The sequence below is a fragment of the Corapipo altera genome, unplaced genomic scaffold (genome assembly GCF_003945725.1).
Source record: "Corapipo altera isolate COAL_440 unplaced genomic scaffold, ASM394572v1 22, whole genome shotgun sequence".
NCBI lineage: Eukaryota > Metazoa > Chordata > Aves > Passeriformes > Pipridae > Corapipo > Corapipo altera.
In genome coordinates, this window is record NW_020884886.1 from 7115807 (window position 1) to 7120399 (window position 4593).

The following is a 4593-nucleotide window of genomic DNA, read 5'->3' on the forward strand; positions in this document are numbered from 1 at the left end:
CATTGATCTAGGGATCACCTATACATAAGATGACAAAGCAAGGACATCACAAACCATAACATAAATGTGTAGTACACAAATGAAGGGTTGGTGAGAATGACATGGAACACATAGGTGGATTACAGAATGTTTATAAACTTGGGGCAGTATACAGGAAAGACAGTTTAAAATAAAAATTAGAAGTCTAAACAGAAAATACATAAACTTCTGCTTGAATTATTATTGCTGCACTAGTTTTCACTAGACTATGAGAGAAGGTGGTCATATCACTACCATCTTTCTAAAAGTCCGTGAGTAACTCTATATAGCTTTGCTGCTCAGGTGCATTAACAAATAACCTTTTTATTACAAAAGATAAATCATACATGATAAGACATACATACATAAAATACTATAAGCCTCCCATTTTTGGTGCCTCCTGTTTGCTGAATATGCAGACTATATAACTTCTGAAATCTTCAGACTAGCTACTATTAAAAGAGTCACCCCCTTCCCCCGAAATTCCAAGACATAAAAAAGATATTTCTGTTGCAAATGTTTAATACCTAAGTTTGCACCTTTATTTAACACATTACGAACAGCTTTCCCAAAACAATTAATACAGCCCAATTCTTTTACTCTGTCTGAATACCAGTACTACCAAGGTCAGTGGGATTTTTTCTTTTCTAATACATGAGTGCAAAGTTAAACTGGTCTCCCAGATTACACTCTACTGCTGTTTTACAGTCCAATAAAATTTGCATTTGGAAATGGTAGAACAGTAAGTCATTAACTGTCACGTTATGTCAGAACTGAGTGGATGGGGCACTAGGCAACCTGATATAGAGGGTGGCATTCCTGCCCATGGTGGCACTGGGCTGGGGGTTGGAACTAGATGATATTCAAGGTCCCCTCCAACCCAAACCTTCCAATGATTCTATGTTTCAAATGACAAAGCCTTATCACTAAAATTGATTTAAAACTTCTCAAGTTGGTGTGTCAACAAAGGAAGATGCAATCCTAAGTAAGATTCTAATTTAATTCATAAATTACTACCCTAATTTCCACTTACACTCACTTTGGTCCCAGAGTAGCTTTTTGACCCCAGAATAGAGAATTCTAGAACTTTTTTTTCTTCTTAGAGGAGGAAAAAAAAAAGGAAATAAGGATAAAAAAATGTAGTCACAAGACTTGTAAGAGTTATCCTGCTCACCTAATTCACTATCCTACTTCCAATAAAACTTGGTTTGGGATTGAACACAAGAAAAATGACAAGTATAAAGTGCTACCACTGCTACCAATCCTCGGTAATTACCTATGTTACATATAATTATATATAAAAATATTATATATAACTACTTTATAATTTTAATTTCTTCTCACCTCATAAAGCAAACAGGATTCCAAAAACACTAGAATTGCTGCCAATTTCCTCATTGACTGAAAACAGTAACTATTCAAGAATGTATATACAATTTTCCAGCTGACTTACATAAATGCAACTTTTGCAGTAATCTGGTGAAGAAAACCTCTGATTACTACTGCATAACGATGGCCTAATTATGGATGAAACATTACTATGCTTACATTTTAAATATGGAAACTGGAACCAACAAAATGCATCAGATATAAAAGCACTTGAACACCTAAAAAATGGGCTAGCAACATCTTCCATTTCTTGTAACCTGTTTTTTATCCAGTGACCTACATCCAATATTACCACAAAGCAACTGGCATGCAGCAAGCTTGGCTTACCCAGTGCCACTGTATTTGCTCACATAACAGGACCGACAAAGGAAAGAGAAGGGATCTAGAACAGTGATTCAGAAGTAGGTCATAGCAGATAAGGTCACTACTTCCAAGGACAAGTAAGAAAGCTTTAATTAGTAGAGTGCACTTCCCTCCAGAGCCTGGAGCACCATCCAAAGTTCTGAGTTTCATCCCTCTTCTCCTTTTCAGACAGAACTGTGAAACCCACCAACCACAACCTCTGGGCCTGCACTGGTGGAGAGAGCCTTGCTCCTCTAGTCAGTCATCATATCCATCCCTCAGGAAGTAGCTGGCCCTTACTGAGCCCTGAGACTTAGCTCAGCAAAGGACTGAAAGCTCAGGGCCGAGCTGGAATGGGGCTCCTGGAGGCTGGAGGCCCAGGTGAGGCTGGTCAAGGCTCATTAAGGTTGATTAGTGCAGTCAAGGCATTGAAACATAAGCTGTAAAAACTATGACAGCAACACTTCTCTCAGTTGAATAAGGTATCTGGTATCACAAAGAGATGGCCAGCATTTGTGATCCTACTTCAGCACGTTATTTACCTACACATTAAACATCAATTTTACTGGGAATCTTTTATTTCTACATATAAATACAAAGCCCAGCAGAAATATTTAAAGCAGCTGGAAGAAATAAATCTCACATCCTAGCTGAAATGCAATTTAAGGGACTATAAGGTATTCGCCAGGAAAGATCCTCATCTGTAGACCTGAGACACAAGCAGGTACAAATGGGCTACTAAACATATGTGAATCAAAAATAATTCAGTTTGCATTATTAGTTTAACTTAAAATAAAAGTCCTGGGTTTTTAATGCCACAAGAATCACAAAGTTTTATTTGCTCTTGTCTTACTGTTTCCATCTTCTTCTCCACAAACAGGGTCCTATTGTAGAAAAAATCTAGATGAAGTTAACTCTCCAGTAAAAATACATTAAATAGAAAAATTATTACACATTGTATTTCCCTAGAAAATATAACCTTAAAAAAAGCAAACTCACTGAGGATTTGCTGTTGATTATAGTGTTTTTGTAGAGTGACTATTTTTTTAACATAAAATGAAAACTTTTAGGAAAATGTTAATATGTAAGATTCTATGTTACTATTCTACTTGTGCATATAGAATCCCTTTCCCACTCTCTAGGAGCAGAAAGGGATTAGGCCACATCTATATGTTTTAAAAGTTAATACAAAATACAAACGATTCACCCTGAAAAAGCAGGTATCTGTTTTAAACATACATATATAATGTGTCAGGAAAAAAACCCTTTGCCTTATGTTTAAATTATTTTAAAATTTATTTTTATCTATAAAATATAATAATTTGTCTCCTGCTGCTGCCCTCCGTCCTTCACATCCAGCTCTTATATCCCGTAATCCTTGACACCATTGTAAGGAGAAAATAATTCTATTATTTCGTTGATAAAAATCTGCTTCTTAAAGAAAACACTGGGAAAACTTAGATCTGAAACAAGACTGACCTCTAGTGTTTTGCTATTTTATGTGGTTTTATTTATTTTTCTTAGAAAAAAATGACCCTTCTTCAGCACTGGTCCTGCCTGTTTGACCTACTGTCATTTGATGGTTTGCCACCTGTCCTTACTAAATAGCTTTCATCACTTGAGGTAATCAGACACCTTATTTTTTTAAAGGCCAAACACACATGGATGACAAACACCCTAAGTTCCTACTGTCCACAGCTTACTTCTATTCACATTTTTGAATACTACTATGACTCTGTAGTTACTATATGCTCAGAATATTTCCCCTCAGCTAATCATCTGTGGCCTTGCTTCTCATTAAAAGTGTCATTAAATGCTCTTCATACATTCTGTAACCAGTGACACAGCTCTGGAGTTTGAGCTTAGTTATCTTTCCAGTTTTTAATGAGATTCAGAATTTATTACTAGTCTCAAGTTAAAGGATATCTGGGGAAAAAAAAATCAGGTTCACAACAAATGCTTGAAAATTTGGGAAAAAAATTTCCACTAGTAAGGGATTCAGTCTGGAAGGAGGCCAAATAGACATTCCAACAAGTCAGCTATCCATACTGTCTTTTCAGCTCCCCTCACAGCAGATACAAAAAGAAGGGTGTTTCAGTTATTTTTTTCTTACTGACACCGGCTGAGCTTTTTCGAGTTGATGCCCCGCATGCTCTGGTGTAAGGCTCCTGTTTACAAAATGCGACTGTACTCATTTTCGCAGATACTCGCGCCCGGAGAGGACTTTGGGAGAGTGGCTGAGGGCAGTACCACGGCTTGTCAGGCTTATTCAACTGGGGCGAGTCCAGGGAAGGGCAATGAAGCTGGTGAAAGAGTCTGGAGCACAAGTCCTACGAGAGCAGCTGAGGGAGCTGGCGGCGTTTAGCCTGGGGGAGGCTCAGGGGAGACCTTATCGCTCCCTACAACTCCCTGACAGGAGGTTGTAGCCAGGTGGGGATCAGCCTCTTCTCCAGCTAAAAAGTAACAAGACAAGAGAACATAGTCTTCAGCTGCTCCAGGGGAGGTTTAGTTCGGACATTCGGAAAGCTTTCTTCACAGAAAGGGTGATTAGACACTGGAATGGGCTGCCCAGGGAGGTGGTGGAGTCACCGTCCCTGGAGGTGTTTAAGGAAAGACTGGACGTGCCACTCAGTGCCACGGTATAGCTGACATAGCGGGCTTTGGTTGCGGGTTGGGCTCGATGATCTCGGGGCTCTTTCCCAGCCTGACTAACTCCCCGATTGTGCGAAAATGGCGACAACCTCCCACCACCGCCGCCTCCCGCCGCGCCCGCCAGCGGCGCGGCCACGAGCGCGCGCCCGCGTTTCTCGCGAGATCGGGAGCGGCTCGCGCGCCTGGTTTGAA